Source organism: Sciurus carolinensis, chromosome 3 (genome assembly GCF_902686445.1).
Source record: "Sciurus carolinensis chromosome 3, mSciCar1.2, whole genome shotgun sequence".
In the NCBI taxonomy this organism is placed as follows: Eukaryota; Metazoa; Chordata; class Mammalia; order Rodentia; family Sciuridae; genus Sciurus; species Sciurus carolinensis.
The window spans coordinates 39,306,715-39,331,567 of record NC_062215.1 but is presented as its reverse complement, the minus strand read 5'-3'; positions in this window follow the sequence as shown (position 1 = coordinate 39,331,567).

The window sequence follows — 24,853 nt, the reverse complement described above, 5'->3', positions numbered from 1 at the left end:
AGGAAATGGTCCCTGTGTTCTAAGCTACAACAAGTTAAAGGAATGGAAATATTTCCTCTCTTCTCTACTGTACCTACAGGCATTAATTTTATGGCCTTAGTTGAAAACATTCCCTATCCCACTAAGTTACTTCAGAAAGGAGAAAGAGCCCTGGATCAGCCTCTGCATGCCCCATGGGGAGCAGAGGTTCATTCAGCATCCATGTCACTAAATACAAACCTGAAGCTAACAAGGACACCTGGCGATATTTTGTCTCTTTTGGCCACTCCTAGGGAAATGACTCAAAATTTCTCTGCTGCAATCTTTATTTAATTCTCCAAAGCAGAAGAAAGAATCCATAATTTCTGGAAGAAATTATGATATGAAGACATTTATATCTAAGCTGTGAACTTGGAATTCATGTTCAGGTTCCAGCTTTCTAAATGTCAACCAAATTCCTCTGAGACACAACTATGATCTGACTCCATTTCCAACTCTCTTGTCCAAACTGCAGTTGGAAAGTCAGGAATGGAGGTATTTCATGGCACAGTTTTCTGTCTGAGGAGAGACCAAGGACTGACCTTGGTTCAACTCATGAATTGAAAAGTCCACACATTTCTCAGCTCACACAGACTGGGACACCCAAATTTTCTCAACCTGCTTTCTTGTGACAGACAGGCTATTGTTCAGAAAATGTGCTCATGGTTGTTTTACCAGTCCTGACCATATGCTTAAATCCATCCTATCCCACACTTGGGCAAGATGTCTGACAGAATTTGGAGGACTTTTCCTTGACTTTCAGAACCTGAACATGTAGAAGAAAATGCCACTATTGAATACCCTCCTTCCCCTCTAGTCTTGCCCATGAACCAGAAAGGAGTTTATTGGAACAAGGCCTCCTGCTCTCACTGCAACATGCCCTGGATGTGGTCCTAAGCATTAGGTCCACTCAGGTGAAGCCCTGGTGTGGTGATTTGGGGGTCAGCTAATACCATCATTTACTTGTGCCAAATTCTGCTTCCTCCAATGTTGAAGTATAACACCAGAGAAGCACATGAAGACAAGCATATGATAAAGATAGTAACACAGACTTCTCCTCGGAGGGAGAAGGGGGCCATGACTGATGTTCTAGAATCCCAAGAATTGAGAGCACCCTGCATCTTTTATAGATTAGTCTCCTTTGCTCTGCTCTCTCCTCCCCTAGCTCTCTCCTTCCTGGATACTTGACTAGGTCCAGGAGATGCCTGTGAGATGGCAAAAATGTGAGAAGCAGTTGAACAGGGGGAAAGGCCACAGGGAAAAGGGTCAAATGGAGTGATTCAAGCACATAGGGGTCCAGGGGGTATTAATTAGTAATTCCCTATCTGCAACCTTTTGGGTGGGGTAGTATAGACAGGTAACCTAGGTGGTCAAAAGGACTCTGGAGACACTGGCATTCCAAATTCCCAGGGTCAGTCTCCAACTTCCCAGTCTCAGATGACCTCCATTCCTCAATTACACCAGATATCTTATTCTACACTAACTGCTTGTCCTCAATTCTGGCTTCACAGCTCTGGGCTTGGGTCTATTGAATGGCCTGGGTAAGCAGCAGGTTGGCTCCAGAAGCAGCCATCTCCTTCACACAGATTCCAGGAATAATTTCAAATATGTTTAATTTTATTTCCAATATCCAGCATGTGAAAAAATGTAGGCAATACCATAGGTGCTCATGTTCCTGGATTCAGTGTGAGCTTAACCATGAGCAAGCTGTGGATTCAATTACAGCACTGAAAACAAAAGAAAATTAAACTAAAATCCAACTGCATGAAAGAATGTTTGGACCTGATACCAAGCTTCTGATAAGTTTTTAAAAAAAAATTTAAAACTTTTTTTAATAGTCGTTGATGAACATTTATTTATTTATTTGTACGTGGTGCTGAGGATTGAACCCAGCACTTCACACATGCTAGGCAAGTGCTCTACCACTGAGCCACAATTGCAGCCCCTGATAAGTTTTTAATTAATGCTGGCCATAAGTAACAATTTATAGCTCACTTAAATCCTATAGTTTTTCTGATTGAAACTGCCCTCTGGATCTCATATATCCAGGATGAAAATCTCATACTTATCTTATTCTCATCTATGGTCCCCAAAGCCCACTCTCAATCAGCTGTAATTTCTGATTTTACAGTGCAGATGCAACTGACTACTGCCTGCTGTTGCTACCCTGTTCAAGTATCTTAGTTTTCAATTCAATCTAACTTCATTCCTTTTTATCAGTCCATTCTCCACTCCCCAGAGTACATCTCTGAAACAAGAAGGGGCAACACCAATTGGGGCCCTTAGGGGGCAGGCATGAGGAGGGCAGCATGAAGATTAATGCACTTGCCAATCTTGGTATCAAGAATCCCCTTAAATTCTATGGGAATGAAGGAAAGGGAGGGGGTATCAAAATAGGAAAGATAGTCGAATGAATCAGACATGACTTTCTTACATTCATATATGAATACATGACAAGCGAAACTCCACATCATGTATGATCACAAGAATAGAATTCTATTAAAATAAGTTATACACTATGTATAAATAATGTCAAAATATACTCTACTTTCATGTGCATTTAAAAAGAACAAATAAAAGCATTCCTTTGAGAAGAAATCACGGGGGAACCATGCTTACACAGAGAGGGTCTCTTTTATCAGCCACACAGGCACTCAGAGCTACTACATCTGTTGTCCCAAGAAGCATGGCTACTGCTCAAGATGGCAAGAGATCTAGGCATCATTTATGTGATACTGGTCCTCCAGGAATGGAGGAGGCTGGAGATATGGGGCCATGGAAGCTTTCACCAATATTGCAAAGACAGGCCTGGGAGGCCAGGAAAAGTGTAGCTCGGTTGGAATCCCTGAAGACAGCCCTTGAGTGATCAATGCATGAAGATGTAAGAAAGAAGCTGAAGCTTCAGTGGGGATCCCCAAGACTAAGAGATGCCAGTAATGTGGAACATCTGCCAAGGTAGGCTGCAGGAATTGAGAAGAGAAAAGCTAGGGGAGTGGTCACAAACAGCAAGGCCATAGGGGAGGAACTAAATAAGCTCTTTGATGAGAACATCATGATGTTATATGCCCCAGATATTGGATGTGGAGTTACAGGTCTTGTTTGCCCAGCTGGATTTTGGTCTTGCTTTGGTCCCACCCATTCTTCCTATGCCCCTGTCTCCCTTTTGGAATGAAAATATTTACTGTGCAATTGTACATTGGTTATTTGTAACTTGCTTTTGATCTTTATGGGGACTTATAGCTAAGGGTTTACCTTGCATGTCAGATGAGATTTTGGACAGTGCTGTGCATATTAAGACTATGGGTACTCTTGGAAATGAGCTAAATGTATTTTTCATTGTGAGATGGGCATAAGCATTTGGGGGGCTGGGGTAGAATGTTATGGTTTGGATATATGGTGTTCCTCAAAAAACTCATGCGTGAAACAATGCCAGAATGTTTAGAAGTGAAACAGATTATGAGAACTGTAACCTAATCCAAGGATAATTTACTCAAATGAATTAACAGGGGAAACTATAGGCAGGTAGGATGTGGCTGGAAGGAGTAGGTGACTGAGGGTGTGACCACAAGGTTTACATTTTGTCCCTGGCACCTTGCTTTCTCTGCTTCAAAGCTACCATGGACCAAAAAGTTTCTTTTTGCCACCCCCCTCCACCATAATATTCTGCTTCACCTCAGGCCCAGAGCTATGGAATCAACCAACTATGAAATGAATCTCTGAAATTATAAACCAAGGTAAACTTTTCCTCCTGTAAGTTGTAAGTTGTTATTGTCAGACCTTTTTTCACAGCAATGCAAAGTTGACTAACACAGTGATCCTCAAAAAACAAAACAGGTGGACAATGAGCTGGCAAATATTGCAGCATAGAAAGTAGATGACTTTTTTTTTTTAATAATTGAGGAAAAATGTAGAGTTACATAAATACACTTTACATTATCTGGGGGAAGTGCTAATAATTGCCCACCAAAAGTAAGTGCCTTGGCCTTTTAAATATGCTCAAAACACAAATTAAGAAAATCAAAAGTTGCTAAAGAATCTTGTTAACTTAGATTTATGAAATTTAAAGGGCATGTTTAAAAAGCCAATGACATGAACAAGCTATTAGAAAATATCAGGAATTCAAACTTATTGAACTGGTCAAAGTCTCAGACACTCTCAACCAGGTTGAGACCAGTTGAACATCCACAGAATGGACATGTTTGACCTGAGAGGATGTGGTGAAGAACTACATATGAGGCCATAAATGAAATGGTAGAGGGATACACAGGGAGTAATTATATAAGGTGCTGGAGAATTACACAGGAGAAGGTGAGGAAAACTAGAATGCTATAAAGATTCCATAATATGAGGTAGTAGAGGGTGACACAATATATGGAGTAAGGTGGTAGAGAAGATAAGAGGAGTAGATAAAGAGATTCACAAAATAGGTAAGGAAGTGGTAGAGAGCTAAACTGAAGCCCAGAAGAACAGGTAGTGGAGAATATGAGAGGAAGTGGTGCAGTGGAGGGATTCACAGGGGCTGTGAGAGGATACAGTGGAGGGCTAACCAGGAGGAGATAGAGGAAGTGGTGGAGAGCTCTGTAGTAAGTGATGACAAGGTGTCATGGAGGACTACACAGGAAAATATGAGAGTAGGTACTGGAGGGCTAAACAGAGGCTATGAGAGGAGGAAATAGAGGGTTACACCAGGTGTAAGAGGAGGTGGTAGAGTACCACACAGGGGACTGTGAATGGTGGTGGTGGAGGGTTGGAAAGGAGTGCATGAGAGGAGATAATGTGCCGGGGTCCAGCCCTAGCAGGGGTCGGGGGTCCTCAGTGGCTAGGAAGAATCAGCACGGTGGAGAAACAGCACACAGAGACTCCAAGTGTTCTGAGGCTGAGTCTGTCTGTATTTTTTCTGCCAGTCTTTTCATAGATACTTTTCTTTACTAATGATTATATCATTTTTGGTTAGTTTAAAATAAGAGAAACATTCAAAAGTACAATCTGTGCTTCTTCTCAAAGTACACATTCTTTTTGTATGACAGCAGACCAAAACAACCTTATTTCCCAGCTAGATTAAAACAACCTTGTCTCCCACCTAAACTAAAACAAACTTGTCTCCCAGCTAAACTGAAACAACCTTGTCTCCCACCTAAACTGAGGGCATCATGATCTGCCAGCCTTCAACCTTCAGAACAAACTCATCACTAGATTTTTTGAGAAACCACCCCCAACATGAACTCCAGTGTTTAACAGTGAGAAACTTACTATTATTAAAGGGCAAAGAAATCAACTTATAGTTAATATTTGGTCTATTCTAAAATTTCATAAAATAGCAGACTACAATCTTATTCTGATTCTTAAAGAATTAGACTAAACATAGGAAAAACACAAATTATATTTATGACTAACCTAATGTTTTTATTATGTAAAGTATCTCTAGAATCAACTATTGAAACTAAGAAAGTGACAAAAGCTAAACACCATATTCAAGCTTAGAGGAATGCCTCTTTATCCATCTATTATTATATTAAGGCAATCACAGGCTCCTTTTAACTTGAACACAGCTACAATTGTTTATTTTCATATATTTTATCTATGTACTACTGCCAAAGTTTTTTTGTGCACTATTTTGTGTCCCAATACAGTAAAACCTTCCCAATGTTTTTCCAATAAGTTCATAAATGATATATTGATTATTAATATTCAAAAGCAACTACACATGGAGACATGCCATGCCTATGGCCCCCAAGAGGGAGGATGATCATCAGAACCGTGTCAAGTGTTGAGTCCTTTATTCCAACAGACCGTTTCAAGTGTTGGATTCTCTACTCCAACAGACCATGTCAAATGTCAGAGTGGCAGGAAATAGATGTGACAATAATGGACAGATGACCAGGAAGAGGTAGAGGAGACAGTGTGGGGCTCCATGGGAAGATATGAGAAGAGGTGGTTGGGTAATACATAGATGAAAGAAGTGGTGGAGGTCTTCATTATGAATGAAGAATTGATAGAGAGTTATACAGAGCAGGGAAAGAAAAGGTTGTGGAAGTATATACAAGAGGCAGTGGGAAGGGGTAGTAGAGGGCTACACAAGAGAAGATAAGAGCAGATCATGGGGAGATATGCAGGAGGAACTAAGGGGAGAAAGTGAAGGATACACAGGAGGTCACATGAGGTGGTGGAGGACTACACAGGGACTACGAAAGGAGGTGGTAGAGGGGTGCACAGATGAAAGAAGGTGGTGGGGATACACAGAAGATGACAATTGGTGGGGGCCTAAATAGGGGACCATGAGAGGAGATAGTCCAAGTCTACACAGTGGAGATGAGAGGAGGTGGTAGAGAGCTACATAGGGTACTGTGAGGGAAGGTGGTGGGGTGCTGAACAGGGAGCTGATAAAGAAGGTGGTGGAGGGCCACTCTGGAGTATAGAAGAGAAAATGTGGAGAGATATGCAGAAAATGAGAGCAGTTGGTGAAGGAAGACACCAGAGTTGAGACATGTTGGGGGTGCACTACAGAGGAGGGAATGAGAAAAGATGGTGGAGTGCGAGTTACAAAGAGACCAGGTGGGAAGATGATCAAGCACTACCAATGGGCCCTTGAGAACTGGTAATGGGAGGATTTACAGGAAATACTAAGGAGATATGATGGAGGTTTTGCCGAATGTTGTGAGAGGAGGTTCTGGAAAACTACACAGGTGAAGACAAGAGAAGGTGGTGGTGGGATACTTAAGTAAACAAGTGAGGAGGAAGTGAAGGGCAGGAAAGCAGGGTTGAGAGGAGGTTGTCAAGGGCCACATAGGATCTGCAAAAGGAGGCAGTTCAGGGTGCACCAGAGGCCATATGAGACATGGTAGAGGGTTACACAGGGGGCTGTGAGACAAGTAGTGGAGGGTTATAGAAGGCATAAGAGGGAGGTGGTCAAGGACAACACAGTGTGAAGGACAGAGTTACTGAGGTCTGAGGAAGTCTTGGTCTGACCCTGCTACTGACCTCTAATTCCTATTTATAACCATAAAACACTAATACCATTCCCTCTCTCCTAAGACTACAAAACTTGCAAGTCTGTTTAACATACCCATAAACCCTGCTGACCTATGCTTCACCAAATAGCTGGCCACAAATTCAGAGCACAAATATGCTCAGGCCTGACCCCAACCATAATCTCAACTCTAGCCATAATGGCTCACCATACAATTTCATCTCCATGTTCTTGACCTTCAGGTTAGGCTAAGCTTGAGGAGGAGCTGACCTCATTGTGGCTGACCTTTGAGAGCAGACTTCTTTTGACCCTCTAGGGATAGCTGACTGGATCTGCTCAGTTCTTGGAGTATGTTCTCTGGACAAAGCTAGAAAGATCCAAGGCCTTCTTTGTCAGAACATGAATTTTCCCTGAAAAAGTAAGCATTTTGAATATTGCACCTGAGTGTCACATAAGCCCTTGTACCAGGATATTTTTATAGCCTATAATTGGTATGGAAACAGGTTCTGAGCAGTGAAGAGGCTGCCCTGGGCTCACATGTGTGAGCAGCACAGCCAGAGTCCTAAGCACAACTGCAACCCAAACTTTGCCACCACTCTGCACCATCTCCAAGGCAAGAAATGAGAAACTCTAGTCCTTCCTTTACCCCTGTCCCATTATGGGGACAGTGTTGTTTTGTTGGACAGGTGTTGCTGCTAGGGATCGGATGCTGTGCTACAAGACAGGTTGAGGGTGATGAATTATGAGAAGGCAGTGTCAACCTGCCTGCATCTAATTCTTGTCCTCAGCCTGAAGCCCACATTCAACCTCACTCCCTGAGGGACCCAACTACACAGCATCATAGCCTGGAATGGGCTTCAAGTCTCACTGCAAACTCTCCAAACAAGGGAGTCTAGACTCTTACCCAAGATCATTTGTTCATTTCAAACACACTTTCTAGCTTCTTGGGAGTTAGAATCAGCCTTAGTCAGATCTTTCAGGAATGTCCTAGCATTTCCTAGTCTCCAAACATAGCTTCTTCTTTGCCCAGAGTGGCTACTGTCCAATCTGAAAGTCCCATGCAGGCCTGATCAGGAGTCATCTTTATGGGCTAAGTAAGTTTGTGGAAGAAGGATGTTAAATCTTTTAGGCTTACCAACCCCTTGAGAAGAGAGGAACAAGAAGTTGGATCTGTGGGGCCATTGGAGCTATGAGGGCTCAACATAGTCAAATGTGCACACACAGTATTCTTTCTATAAGGTTCCTTCCATCTGTGAACCTGGTCCCAAACTCCACAGAGCACAAAAGTAGAACCAGAAATTGACATGGAACTCTGACCATGGTAGAGGTTTTGCCAGGTTCAGAGAATCACAGGACACTTGGAGATTAACCACACAGGTGGAAGTCAGACTACCCGGGCTCAGCATCTGGAATGTTTAGTACCTACCATACTTACCTCTTTCTTATTTTGAAAGGTGAAAATGATATTCTTTTTTTTTGCGTGTTCCTTTTTTTATTGTAAACAAATGGGATACATATTGTTTCTCTGTTTGTACATGGAGTCAAGGCATGACATTTGTGTAATCGTAAATTTACATAGGGTAATGTTGTTTGACTCTTCTGTTATTTTTTCCCTTCCCCTACCCCTCTTTTCCCTCTATACAGTCCTTCCTTCCTCCATTCTTACCACCCTCCTTAACCCTAACCCTAAACCTAACCCTAACCCTAGCGCTAACCCCTCCCACCCCCCATTATATGTCATCATCTGCTTATCAGTGAGATCATTCATCCTTTGTTTTTTTGAGATTGGCTTATCTCACTTAGCATGATATTCTCCAATTTCATCCATTTGCCTGCAAATGCCATAATTTTATCATTCTTTATGGCTGAATAATATTCCATTGTATATGTATGCCACAGTTTCTTTAACCATTCATCAGTTGAAGGACATTTAGATTGGTTCCACAATCTGTCTATGGTGAATTGAAGAGCAATGAACATTGATGTGGCTGTATCTCTGTAGTATGCTGATTTTAAGTCCTTTGGGTATAGGCCAAGGAGTGGGATAGCTGGGTCAAATGGTGGTTCCATTCCAAGCTTTCTGAGGAATCTCCACACTGCTTTCCAGAGTGCCTGCACTAATTTGCAACCCTCCCACCAGCAATGTACGAGTGTACCTTTGTTCCCAAATCCTCACCAACACCTATTGTTGCTTGTGTTCTTAATAATCACCATTCTAATTGGGGTGAGATGGAATCTTAGGGTAGTTTTGATTTGCATTTCTCTTATTACTAGAGATGTTGAACATTTTTTCATATATCTGTTGATTGCTTGTACATCTTCTTCTGTGAAGTGTCTGTTCATTTCCTTAGCCCATTTGTTGATTGGATTATTTGAATTCTTAGTGTAGAGTTTTTTGAGTTCTTTATATATTCTGGAAATTAGTGCTCTATCTGAAGTATGAGTGGCAAAGATTTTCTCCCACTCTGTAGGCTCTCTCTTCACATTGCAGATAGTTTCCTTTGCTGAGAGAAAGTTTTTTTAGTTTGAATCTATCCCAATTGTTGATTCTTGCTTTTGTTTCTTGTGCTATGAGAGTCCTGTTAAGGAAGTCTGATCCTAAGTCAAAAATTTGAAGATTTGGACCTACTTTTTCTCCTATAAGATGCAGGGTCTCTGGTCTGATTCTGAGGTCCTTGATCCATTTTGAGTTGAGTTTTGTGCAGGGTGAGAGATAGGGGTTTAATTTTATTCTATTGCATATGGTTTTCCATTTTTCCCAGCACCATTTGTTGAAGAGGCTCTCTTTTCTCCATTGCATATTTTTGGCCCCTTTGTCTAGTATGAGAAAATTATATTTATTTGGGTTTGTGTCCATGTCCTCTATTCTGTACCATTTATCTACCTGTCTATTTTGGTACCAATACCATGCCATTTTTGTTACTATTGCTTTGTAATAGAGTTGAAGATCTGGTATTGTGATACCCCCTGCTTCGCTCTTTCTACTGAGGATTGCTTTAGCTTTCTGGGTTTTTTATTCTTCCAGATGAATTTCATAATTGCTTGCTCTATTTCTGTAAGGTACATCATTGGGATTTTAATTGGAATTGCATTTAGTCTGTTTAGCACTTTAGATAGTATGGCCATTGTGACAAGATTAATTCTGCCTATCCAAGAACATTGGAGATCTTTCCATCTTCTAATGTTTTCTTTAATTTCTTTCTTTAGTGTTCTGTAGTTCTCATTGTAGAGGTCTTTCACCTCTTTTTTGAGATTGATTCCCAAGTATTTTATTTTTTTTGATGCTATTGTGAATGGGGTAGTTTTCCTAACTTCACTTTCTGAAGGTTCATCACTTATGTATAAAAATGCATTGGATTTATGAGCATTGATCTTGTAACCTGCTACTTTACTGAATTCACTTATGAGTTTTAAAAGTTTTCTGGTGAATTTCCAGGTTCCTGTAAATATATAGTCATGTCATCAGTGAACAGGGATAGTTTGAGTTCTTCTTTTCCAATTCGTATCCCTTTAATTACTTTGGTTTGTCTAATTTTTCTGGCTAGAGTTTGAAGGATGATGTTGAATAGAAGTGGTGCAAGAGGGCATCCCTGCTTTGTTCCAGTTTTTAGGGGGAATGCTTTCAGTTTTTCACCATTTAGAATGATATTGGCCATGGGCTTAGCATAGATGGCCTTTAAAATGTTAAGGAATGTTCCCACTACCCCAATTTTTTCTAGTGTTTTTAGCATGAAGGGATGCTGTATTTTATCAAATGTTTTTTGTGCATCTATTGAAATAATCATGTGATTCTTAATTTTAAGTCTGTTGATATGGTGAATGACATTTATTGATTTCCAGATGTTGAACGAATCTTGCATCCCTGGGATAAAACCCACTTGATCGTGGTGCACTATCTTTTTAATATATTTTTGTATGCGATTTGCTAAAATTTTGTTGAGAATTTTTGCGTTGATATTCATTAAGGATATTGGTCTGAAATTTTCTTTCCTCGATGTGTCTCTGTCTGGTTTAGGTATCAGGGTGATATTGGCTTCATAGAATGAGTTTGGGAGGGTTCCCTCCCTTTCTATTTATGGAATACTTTGAGGAATATTGGAATGAGCTCTTCTTTAAAGGTTTTGTAGACCTCAGCTGAGAACCCATCTGGTCCCAGACATTTCTTTGTTGGTAGGCTTTTGATGACCTCTTCTATTTCATTGCTTGAAATTGATTTATTTAAGTTTTATATATCCTGCTCGTTCAGTTTAGGTAATTCATATGTCTCTAGAAACTTGTTGATGTCTTCGAGGTTTTCTGTTTTGTTAGAGTATAGATTTTCAAAATAACTTCTAATTATGTTTTGTATTTCACGTGTGTCTGTTGTGATGTTTGCTTGTTCATTTCGAATTTTAGTAGTTTGAGATTTCTCCCTCTTTCTCTTTGTTAGTGTGGCTAAGGGTTTATCAATTTTGTTTATTTTTTCAAAGAACCAACTATTTATTTTGTTAATTTTTTCGATTGTTTCTTTTATTTTAATTTTGTTGATTTTGGCTCTGATTTTAACTATTTCCTGACTTATACTACTTTTGGTATTGTTCTGCTCTTCTTTTTCTAGGGCTTTGAGATGTAGTGTTAAGTCATTTATTTGTTGATTTCTACTTCTTTTGTTGAATGCGCCCCATGAAATAAATCTTCCTCTAAGTACTGCTTTCATAGTGTTCCAGAGATTTTGATATGATGTGTCTTTGTTCTCGTTTATTTCTAAGAATATTTTATTTCCCTCCTGATGTCTTCTGTTAACCAATCATAATATAATAGTGTATTATTTAATCTTCAGGTATTGGAGAAGTTCTGTTTTTTATTCTGACATGTATATCTAATTTCAATCCATTATGATCTGATATAATACAAGGTAGTATCTCTATCTTCTTGTATTTGCTAACAGTAGCTTTGTGGCATAAAATATGGTCTATTTTTGAGAAGGATCCATGTGCTGCTGAGAAGAATGTGTATTTGCTCTTTTTTGGATGGTATATTCTATTTATGTCCATTAAGTCTAAATTGTTGATTGTGTTTTTGAGATCTATGGTTTCTTTATTCAATTTTTGTTTGGGGGATCTATCCAGTGATGAGAGAGGTGTGTTAAAATCGCCTAGTATTATTGTGTTGTGGTCTATTTGATTTCTGGAATTAAGAAGGATTTGTTTCACATACATGGATGAGCCAATGTTTGGGGCATAGATATTTATGATTGTTATGTCTTGCTCATTTATGCTTTCCTTAAGCAGTATGTAATGTCCTTCTTTTTCCCTTCTGACTAGTTTTGGCTTGAAGTCCACATTATCTGAAATGAGGATGGATACTGCAGCTTTTTTGCTGTGTCCACATACATGGTATTTTTTTCCCATCCTTTCACCTTTATTCTATGGGTATCTCTTTCTATGAGATGAGTCTCTTGCAGGCAGCATATTGTTGGATTTTTTTACATCCAATCTGCCAGTGTATGTCTTTTGATTGATGAGTTCAGGTCATTAACATTCAGGGTTATTATTGAGATATGATTTGTATTCCCAGTCTTTTGGCTCATTTTTGTTTTTTGTCATGATTTGGTTTCTCCTTTATTTGGCTATTCCTTTAGACTAGTTCCTCCCATTGCTGATTTGCATCGTTGTTTTTCATCTCTTCCTCATGGAATATTTTGCTGAGAATGTTCTGTAATGCCAGTTTTCTTTTTGTAAATTCCTTTAGCTTTTGTTTATCTCGGAAGGATCTTATTTCATCGTCAAATCTGAAAGTAAGTTTTGCTGGGTAGAAGATTACTGGTTGGCATCTGTTTTCTTTCAGGGCTTGGTAAATGTTGTTCCAGGCCCTCTAGCTTTTAGGGTCTGGATTAAAAAATCTGCTGATATTCTTGTTGGTTTCCCCCTGAAAGTAATTTGATTCTTTTCTCGCGGCCTTTAAAATTCTGTATTTATTTTGTGTGTTAGGTATTTTTCATAATAATGTGCCTTGGTGTGGGTCTGTTGTAATTTTGTATATTTGGAGTCCTATAAGCCTCTTGTACTTGGTTTTCCATTTCATTCTTCAGATTTGGGAAATTTTCTGATATTATTTCATTGAATAGGTTGTTCATTCCTTTGGTTTGTTTCTCTAAGCCTTCCTCAATCTCAATAACTCTTCAATTAGACCTTTTCATGATATCCCATAATTCTTGTAGATTCTGTTCATGATTTCTTACCATCTTTTCTGTTTGGCCAACTTTGTTTTCAAGGTTAAACATTTTGCCTTCAATGTCTGAGGTTCTGTCTTCCAGGTGTTCTATCCCATTGGTTATGCTTTCTATGGAGTTTTTAACTTGGTTTATTGTTTTCTTCATTTCAAGAATTTCTGCTTGTTTTTTTTTTCAGTATCTCTAACTCTATTGAATTGATCTCTTGCTTCCCGTATTTGCTCTTTTAACTGTTGATTGGTGCAATTATTTAATGCCTTCATTTGCTCTTTCATCTCCTCCTTCAATGCCTGCATTTGCTCTTTCATCTCCTCGTTTGCTTCCCTGATTGTTTTAATTATGTACATTCTGAACTCCCTATCTGACAGTTCTTCTGCTGTGCTATCATTGGGTTTTATTGATATAGTATCTAGGTTTGTTTGGGGCATTTTCTTCCCTTGATTTTTCATATTGGTCAGATGTCAGTGGGACTCTGAGATATTGCAGATTTCCTCTATTGGCCAATAGTGTCCCTATAGATTTCCAATGTGTCATCTCCCAGCCTTCAGTAGCCTGAAGTCTTGGAGGAGCTTGATAATGCAGTGCTTCTGAAGAAAGCTGCCCCTAGCCTGCTATTGGTTCCAGGGCTTGGAACTAGCTCTGTGCAGAAAGGATGTCACTGGGTGGTCTGCTACAAGAAGCTGGCTGTGTGGAAGGATCCCGCTGCTAGAGGGAGCAGGGCTGCTTTGGAAAATCCCTTGATGCCCTGTCTTGGTCCCTGAAGCTGCCTACAGGCCGGAACTCGCCTCTGACTCCAGGACTTGGAGCTGTTTCTGTGCAGAAAGGCTCTCACTGGGGGGCATGCTCTGAGAAGCTGGCTGTGTGGAAGGGGCCTGCCACTGGAGGGAGCAGGGATACCTGGGGAAAACTCTAGTTGCTCTGCCCTGCTCTGAGAAGCCACCCTTATCCGGGTCTGCTGCCCGGGCTGAGCTTCACCCAGTGGGGGAGACTCACCCCATGGCTCTATGGCTCTATTTTAATCTGAGTCTCTCAATGCCTCCACTTCTTGATTCCTGGGTTCTGGAGCCACAGGAGATGCAGTCACCCTGTAGTCCGCCATCTTGGATCGCCCTGTGGAAAAAGCCTGCCCCCGGAGGGAGCAGGGCTGCTTCTAGAAGCCTCTGGCTGCCCTGCCCTGGTCCCAGAGACTGCCTGTGGGCCAGAGCTCTCCACTGGCTCTGGGACTTGTGGCTGGCTCTGTGTAGAAAGTCTCTCACTGGGCGGTGTGCTCCAAGAATCTAGCCATGAAAGGTGCCTGCCACCGGAGGGAGCAGGGCTGCTTGGGGAAGTCCCTGGCTGCCCTGTCCTGGTCCCTGAAGCTGCCTGCAGGCCAGCAAATTATATTCTAATGTGGTACTGTTCAAGGTAGAGAAAACTGTATATTCCCCAACAATGCCAAGGACAAGAAAGATAGCTGGAGGCACACAGAATTGTTCATCTAAAGAGGGACTCAGATCCCCTTTTGGTACTCTTCCATATGCTATTTTCATCGGTAACTCCAAAGAAATCCTGACTGGTGACCACGGAGGCTGAGACAGTAGAATAGAAAAACGGCATGCTCAAAGTAATTCTTGGAAATCTCTTGAGATCCTGTATCCCCCCAAAAAGGAAGCTGGGGACACAAGAGAACATGTACCTGGGTTCAGTCCTCAGATTTAGAAAATAATAATTTTCTGTTCTTCTTCATTCTATCTTCCATTCCCTCTTTTCTATATTTCTCTCTTCTGTGCTGCCTTTCTTCCTGGAAAGAAGGAAGACAGCATGAAGGAGAGAAAGTTGACTTTTTGTTCTGTTTCTTTCATGATTTTTTACCTCTCTCAACTCATTTTTATTTTTCAATTTAATTTTTTGGTAGGAGTTCCTTCTGCACTTCCACTGCAGGATCCCTTCTCTGTTCTCCCTTCCTGGGCAGGAACACCTGGGATCCTATGATGCCCCAGGTTGGACTTCTGTAATCATGGGTACCACAGGCTATTTCACCTACCTGCATTTACTTTTGAAAGTTCTGAATTATCTTCTAATTTGTTCACACTGATCCTACATGATATTTCTCTTCAAAGATTGGACTTGGTTCATCTTGAACGAATTTTGATGTTGGTTGTTTCTTTTTACTGACACAACCAATAGATAATCTTTCAGCTATAAAAAATTATAGGTTACTAGCATCTCACAAATGTTTGTGTTTTCCTTGATAGTGTTGCTTTCATTGTCATTTGCTCATTTATGCTTTAACCCATCTGTATTACAGTGCTGGGAATCCAACCCTGGGTATCATCTATCCCAAGAAAAGGTTCCACCACTCAACTCCATCCAGTCCTGGGAGGTTACCTAGAACTCTAGGTAAAATTCACAAAAAGAACAGCTTGAGGCACACAGGGTTTATTTATCTAGCCTAAAGAGGGAGCACAGATCCCATGTGGTACCAGTGCAAATGTAATTTCCATGTGTAACTTAGAAGAAATTCTGGTCAGTAAACAGGGAGGGGAGACAGGAGAATTGGAGGACTGCACCTTCAGAATGCTCCTAGTCTATCTTGGGAGTTCCTGTCTCAAAATAAAATTCAAAGCAGTTGTGAGTTAGTTGAGTCTTGGTTCAATCCTTGCATTGACATAATAAATCAATTATTTTCTGCTTTCTTTCCATTTCTCATTCACTCAGTATTTTAATTTCTCCATTTAATTTTGCCTTTTGTTTTATATGTTTCCACACAAATTAATTTTTACTCTTGTTTTTAATGACACATTAAAATAAATATACATAATTATACATATATATAGGGTTCACTCTGATATTGTGGTATATATTGTGTAATGTTCAAAGAAGGGTATTTAGCATATGCATCACCTCATGCATTTATAAATTTTTGTGTTAAAAATATTTAGCGATCATCTCTTTTGCTCTTTAAAAATATTCAGTACAATATTGTGAAACCCAATCATCTCACTCCACAAGGGGATAAGATAAATTATTTCTCTTATCTATATCTCTAACTTTATACCTGTTGACCAATCTCAACATAGTCTCACCTCCTCTTGCTATCTTCAAACTCTGGTCACATACCAATATTTCTACTTTATCACTGAGATGAACTCCATGTGAGTGAAATCACACACTATTTGCTTTTCTGTGCCTGATCATCCCAAGAAAAATAGGACCATCTATGTTGACAATGGATCTTACCATTTTATAGCAAATAGTGTTCAACTGTTTAATTATAACATAGAAAAAATTTTCTTTAGGTATTTGAGAAAACAATCAAACAATCGTGGAAATTGATTCATGCAATTTTCTCAGAAAAAATGTATGAAAGTGCAGCGTTACTCTGAATGCATAGGGAAAGTTCAACTCAGGGATTTAGAAATAGATTGTTATAGCAGAAGATCTGTGCATATTGGCCAACCAAATCATGGGAGCAAAGTGGATATGAAGAGGAGAGATAATACCCAAAGTTTAATCGAAATCCATTTGTGAAACATTCTCAGAAAGGAACTTCACTTTCAGCTCTATTCAACCTGCACATTACAGGTCCACAACAGGAATACATAAGTGGCTTGCCTAGAAAACCTGGAGGTAGAATGCTCAGTTGTTGGGGACAGAGTGGGAATGATGAAAAGAGAAAATACCCAGAGTTTCATGAAAATCCATTCCTGCATTTTCTCAGAAAAACTATTAGGTTCCACTTTACTCTGTGTGCACATGGAAAGCTCAATTAAGGGAAATAGAAACAGATTGTTATACCAGAAGAACCATGCATGTTGGAACCACCAAACCTTGGGAGCAAAGTGGGTATGAGGAGGACAGATAATATCCAAAATTTCATTGAAATCCATTCGTGAAACCTTACCAGATTAGGAACTTCACTCTCATCTGATTCCACATGCATGCTAGAGATTTGCAACAGGAAAACATAAGGGGCTTGCCTAGAAAACCTGGAAGTAGAATGCTCAGATGTTGAGGGCAGAGAGGGAATGATTAAAGAGAAAATACCCAGAGATTCATGGAAATATATTCATGCATTTTCTCAGAAAACTGTATTAGGTTGCAGTTTTACTCTGCACGCATAGGGAAAGCTCAAATCAGGAAAGTAGAAACATATTGTTATAGCAGAAGCATCATACATGTTGGCACTACCAAACTTGGAACAAAGTAGGTATGAGGAGGAGAGATAATACCCAAATTTTCATCAAAATCCATTCGTGAAACTTTCTCAAAAAAGGAACTTAACTTTCAGCTCTATTCATCCTGCATGTTACAGATCTGCAACAGGAATACATAAGGGGCTTGCCTAGAAAACCTGGAAGGAGAATTCTCAGATGTTGAAGGAAGAGAGGGAATGATTAAAGAGAAAATACCCAGAGATTCATGGAAATATATTCATGCATTTTCTCAGAAAACTGTATTAGGTTCCACTTTACTCTGCGTGCATATGGAAAGCTCAGTTAAGGGAAATAGATACAGATTGTTATACCAGAAGCACCATGCATTGTGACACCACCAAATATTGGAAGCAAAGTGGGTATGAAGAGGAGAGCTGATACCCAAAGTTTCATTGAATCCATTCGTGCAACTTTCTCAGAAGAGGAGCTTCATTTTCAGCTCTATTCAACATGCACGTTACAGATATGTAACAGGAAAACATAAGAGGCTTGCCTAAATACCATGGAGATAGAATGCTCAGGTGCTGGGCACAGAGTGGGAATGATGAAAAGAGAAAATACCAAGAGTTTCGTGAAAATCCATTTTCTCAGGAAAATGCATTTTCTCAGGAAACTGTATTAGGTTGCAACTTTACTGTGCCTGCCTAGGGAAAGCTCAATTCAGGGAATTAGAAACAGATTTTTATAGCAGAAACACCGCGAATGTTGGCACCACCACCTCTTTGCAACAAAGTGGGTATGAGGAGTAGAGATAATACCCAAAGTTTCATTGAAAACCATTTGTGAAACTTTCTCAGGTAAGTAACTTCAATTTCAGCTCTATTCAACCTGCAAGTTACAGATCTTCAACAGAAAAACATAAGAGGCTTGCCTAAAAACCATGGAGGTAGAATGCTCAGATTTGGGGGTAGAGTGGGAATGATGAAAAGAGAAAATACTCAGAGTTTCATGAATATACATTCGTGCATTATCTCAGAAAACTGTATTAGATTGCAGGTTTACTGTGCTTGCATAGGGAAAGCTCAGTTCAGGGAATTAGGAACAGATCATTATAGCAGAAGCACCATGCATGTTGGCACCACCAAATCTTGGGAGCAAAGTCGGTATAAGGAGGAGAGATAACACCCAAAGTTTCATTGAAATCCTTTAGTGATACTTTCTCAGAAGAACTTCAGACTGAGGTTGGCCGTCCTCACTGAGCCTGCCCACCACATTGAGGTCGGACCTGGCGCTGAGCCTGCTGTATCACCACACCGAGGTTGGACGCATTACTGAGCCTGCCCCCACACACCGAGGCCGGACTCCATTGCTGAGCCCACCAAACACCCACACTGAAGTCAGAGATCTGTAGCTGAGCCTGCCCGCCTGCTCTTCTACTGCTGAGGGACACTGTGCCTGCCTCCGTGCTGACTCAGTGCACCCTTGCTGGGGCTCCCCAGCTACTTTGGAGGCTGGTGCAGGCATTTTGAATTATTTCTGAGGGCGTGGTCATCATCATTGGAAGGGTGGCTCCCTTCCTGAGACACCAACAGGAGACTGGAGGCTCTTTGACAGGTATCTCTATTTATTCACTTATAACCCACACCCTTTCCCCATTCTCTTGTTCACAACTAGAAATATTGTAAATAGTAAATGAACTAATCCTGTTTATTTAAACAATGTTAAAGTCTTTACAGGGGCTATCTGGTTCAGGGCTACATTTTCTTTTTATTGGGTGCTATTGGTTTTGATCTCCCCTTCAAAGGAGAGGTAGTGGAAAACTGCAGGGTCATAATAAGTCCGCAGGGGGCAAACTTCTGTATCTCTGATTGTCACTGCTAGAGGGTAATATACAGAAACAATATGAAAAACAGGAGAAGAAAATGTCCCTAACAGACAAAGATGCTATTGTGATGGACTTCAATGACAACATGGCAGTAGAAATGACAGAAAAAGAGTTTAGAATCTGCATGATTAAAATGATCTGTGAAGTAAAAGATGAGATAAGAGAGCAAATGCAGGCAATGCATGACCATTCCAGTAGACAGTTAAAAGAGCAAATGCAAGAAGCAAAAGAACACTTCAAAAAAGAGATAGAGATTCTAAAAAAAAAATCAAACAGAAATACTTGAAATGAAAGAAATGATAAACCAAATTAAAAACTCAATAGAAAGCATCACCAACAGAATAGACCTCGTGGAAGACAGAATCTCAGACAATGAAGATGAAATATTCAATCTTGAAAATAAAGTTGAACAAACTGAGAAGACGTTAAGAAGTCATGAATGGAACCTCCAAGAATTATGGGATATCATGAAAAGACCAAACTTAAGAATTATTGGGATTGAGGAAGGCACAGAGATACAAACCAAAGGCATGAACAACCTGTTTAACAAAATAATATCAGAAAATTTCCCAAACCTGAAAAATGAAATGGAAAATCAAAAAGAAGAGGCTTACAGAATACCAGATGCACAAAACTACAACAGATCCACACCAAGACACATTATAATGAAAATACCTCACATTCAAAATAAAGATAGGAATTTAAAGGTTGCTAGATAAAAGCATCAGATTACTTATAAGGGGAAGCCAATATGGATATCTGCAGATTTCTCAGTCCAGACTCTAAAAGCAAGAAAGGCCTGGAACAATATATTTCAAGCTCTGAATGAACATGGGTGCCACCCAAGAATACAATACCCAGAAAAACTAACCTTCAGATTTGACAATGAAATAAAATCTTTCCATGATAAACAAAAGTTAAAAGAATTTACAAATAGCCTGCCCTACAGAACATTCTCAGCAAAATATTTTGTGAGGAGGAAGTGATATACAACAATACAAGTCATCAAAGGGAGGAACTACCCTAAAGGAAAAGTCAATCAGAGGACAAGTAAAAAACCAAAAATAAGCCAAAATGAGCAGGAATACAAATCATATCTCAATAATAAACTTGAATGTCAATGGCCTAAATTCAATAATCAAAAGACATAGACTAGTAGATTGGATTAAAAAGAAAGACCCAACAATAAGCTGCCTGCAAGAGACTCATCTCATAGAAAAAGACACCCACAGAATACAGGTGAAAGGATGGGGAAAATCATACCATGCACACGCACCCAGTAAAAAACAGGGATCTCCATCGTCATATCAGAAAAGGACTTCAAACCTAAGTTAGTCAGAAGGAATAAAGAAGGACATTTCATACTGCTTAAGGGAAGCATAAAACAGCAAGATAAAACAATTTTAAATATTTATGCCCCAAACAATGGGGCATCTATGTATATGAAACAAACTTTTTTCAATTTTAAGAATCAAATAGACCAAAACACATTAATAGTGGGGGATTTTAACACACCACTCTCACCACTGGATAGATCCTCCAAACAAAAACTGAACAAAGAAACTATAGAACTAAATAATACAATCAATGATAAGGATTTAATAGATATTTACAGAGTATTTCATCCATCATCGAGTGAATATACTTTCTTCTCAGCAACTCATGGATCATTCTCCAAAATAGTCATTAGTAAATACAAAAAAAGAGATCCTATCATGTATCCTATCAGACTGTAATGGAATGCAATTAGAAATGAATTATAAAATAACAAACAAAAACTACCCATATACCTGGATACTAAATAGTATGCTACTGAATGATGCAATCATAACAGAAGACATTAGGGAAGAAATAAAAAAAAAGAAGTAAATGCGAACAATGACACAACATATCAAAATCTCTGGGACATTATGAAAGCAGTACTAAGAGGAAAGTTCATTGCATTGAGCTCATACATTAAAAAAAATAAAAAATCAACAACTAAATGACCTAATATTACCCCTCAAAGCCCTAGAAAAAGAACAGATCAACACAAAAATAGTAAAAGACAGGAAATAATTAAAATCAGAGCTGAAATCAATGAAATTGAAACAAGAGAAACAATTCAAAAAATTGACAAAACAAAAAACTGGTTCTTTGAAAAAGTAAATAAAATTCATAAACCCCTAGTCACTCTAACAAAGAGAAGGAGAGAAAAAACTCAAATTACTAGAATTCATGATGAAAAAGGAAAGATCACGACAGACATTTTGAAATACATAACATAATTAGAAGCTATTTTGAAAATCTATACTCTAACAAAATAGAAAATGTCAAAGACATTGACAAAGTTTTAGAGACCTATGATCCTCCCAAACTGAATCAGGAAGATGTACAAAATCTAAGCAGATCAATTTCAAGCACTGAAATAGAAGAAGTCATCAAAAGCCTACAAAACAAGAAAAGCCAAGGACCAGATGGATTCTCAGCTGAATTCTACAAGACCATTAAAGAAATACTGATATCAATACTCCTCAAAGTATTTCAGGAAATAGAAAAAGAGGGAAACCTTCCGAATTCATTCTATGAGGCTAGTATCACTCTGATACCAAAATCAGATAAAGACAAATCAAAGAAAGAAAACTTTAGACCAATATCCCTGATGAACATAGACATAAAAATCCTTAACAAAATACTGGCAAATCACATACAAAAATATATTAAAAAGATAGTGCACCATGATCAAGTGGGGTTTATCACAGGGATGCAAGGTTGGTTCAACATCTGGAAATCAATAAATGTAATTCGCCACATCATTAGACTTAAAGTTAAGAATCACATTACTATTTCAATAGATGCTGAGAAAGCATTTGGTAAAATACAGCACCCCTTCAAGCTTAAAACACTAGAAAAAATAGGAATAATAGAAACATACCTTAACATTGTAAAGGCTATCTATAGTAAGCCCACAGCCAACATCATTCTTATTGGAGAAAAGCTGAAAACATTTCCTCTAAAACCTGGAAGAAGACAGGGATGCCTGCTTTCACCACTTCTAATCAACATCGTCCTTCAAACACTTGTCAGAGCAATTAGACAGACCAAAGAAATTAAAGAAATACAAATAGGAAAAGAAGAACTAAAGCTGTCACTATTTGCTGATGACATGATCCTATATTTAGAAGATCCAAAAATCTCCACTAGAAAGCTTCTAGAACTAATAAATGAATTCAGCAAAGTAGCAGGATATAAAATCAATATGTGTAAATCTAATGCATTTCTATTCATAAGTGATGAATCCTCTGAGAAGGAAATTAGGAAAACCCCTTCATTCACAGTAGCCTCAAAAAAAAAAAATCTTGGGAATTAATCTAACAAAAGAGGTGAAATACCTCTACAATGAAAACTACAGAACATTAAAGAAAGAAATTGAAGAAAACCTTCAAAGATGGAAAGATCTCCCATGTTTTTGGATAGGCAGAATTAACATTGTCAAAATGGCCATTCTACCAAAGGCACTATACAGATTCAATGCAATTCCAATTAAAATCCCAATGACATTCCTCATAGAAATAGAGAAAGCAATCATGAACTACATCTGGAAGAACAAGAGACCTCGAATAGCCAAAACAATTCTGAATAGAAAAAGTGAAACAGGAGGTATCACAATACCAGACATTAAACAATACTATAGAGCAATAGTAACAGAACAGCATGGTATTGGCACCAAAATAGACAGGCAGAACAATGGTACAGAATAGAAGGCACAGAGACAAAACCACATAAATACAGTCACCTCATACTAAACAAAGGAGCCAAAAACATACAATGGAGAAAAGATAACCTCTTCAACAAATGCAGCTGGCAAAACTGGAAATCCATTTGCAGAAAAGTGAAATTAAACTTCCATCTCTCACCCTGCACAAACGTTAACTCAAAATGGATCAAAGACATAGGCATTAGACCAGAGACCCTGCACCTAATAGAAGACAAATTAGGCCCAAATCTTTATCATGTTGGCTTAGGATCAGACTTCCTCAATAAGACTCCCAAAGCACAAGAAATCAAAGGAAGATTCAATAAATGGGATGGATTCAAACTAAAAAGATTTTTCTCAGCAAAGAATACAATCAAGAATGTGAAGAGAGAACCTACAGAGTGGAAGAAAACCTCTTCCACATACACTTCAGATAGAGCACTTATCTCCAAAATTTATAAAGAACTTACAAAACTTTACAACAGCAACAACAAAAAACAAAGAACTCAATCAATAAATTGGCCAAGGAACTGGACAGACATTTTACAGAAGAAGGCACATAGGCAGTTAATAAATAAATGAAAAAGTGTTCAACACCTCTAGTAATTAGAGAAATGCAAATTAAATCAGCTCTAAGATTTCATCTTACTCCAATTAGAATGGCTTTTATCAAAAACACAAACAACAAGAGATGTTGGCATGAATGTGGGGAAAAAGGCACACTTTTACAATGCTGGTGGAGTTGCAAATTGGTACAGTCACTCTGGAAAGCAGTGTGGAGAATCCTCAGAAAACTTGGAATTGACCCACCTTTGACCCAGTTATCCCACTCCTTGGTATACCCAAAGGACCTAAAATCATCAGGCTACAGTAACACAGTCACATCATGTTTATAGCAGCTCAGTTTACAATAGCTGGATTGTGGAACCAACCCAGTTGCACTTCAACAGATGAATGGATAAAGAAACTCTGGTATATATACACAATGGAATACTATTCAAACATAAAGAAGAATAATATTATGGCATTTGTAAATAAATAGATGGAATTGGAGAATATAATGCTAAGTGAAATAAGCCAAGCCCAAATACCAAAGGCTGAATGTTTTCCCTGATAAGTGGAGAATAATATATAATGGGGGTGAGGAGTGGGGAATGAGAGAATAATGGGAGAACTTTAGAATACGTAGAAGGAAATGAGAGGGAGGAGGATATGGAAAATGGTGAAATGAGACAGACATCATTACCCTTTGTACATGTATGATTACATGAATGGTATGAATATACACTGTGTACAACCATAGAAATGAAATTATGTACCCCATTTTTGTACAATGAATCAAAATGCAGTCTGTAAAAAATTGAAAGCTAAATAAAAACATTAGTAATAAAAAAGAAAAAGAACTTCAATTTCAGTTCTAGTCATTTTGCATGTTACAGTTCTGAAACAGGAATATATAAGGGACTTGCCTAGAAAACCTGGAGGTAGGATGTTCAGATGTTGGGGGCAGAGTCAGAATGATGAAAAGAGAAAATACCCAGAGTTTCATGGAAATCCATTCGTGTGCTTCTTCAGAAAATTCTATTAGGTTGCAGCTTTCCTCTACTTGCATAGGGAAAGCTCAATTCAGGGAATTAGAAACAGATTGCTATAGTAGAGGCACCGTACATGTTGGCATCACCAAATCTTGGGAGCAAAGTGGGTATGAGGAGGAGAGATAATACCCAAAGTTCCATTGGAATCCATTAGTGAAACTTCCTCAGAAAAGAAGCTTAAATTTCAGTTCTATTCATCCTGAACATTACAGATCTGCAGCAGAAATATGTAAGGAACTTGCCTAGAAAACCTGGAGGTACATTGTGCAGATGTTGGGGACAGAGTGGGAATGATAAAAAGAGAA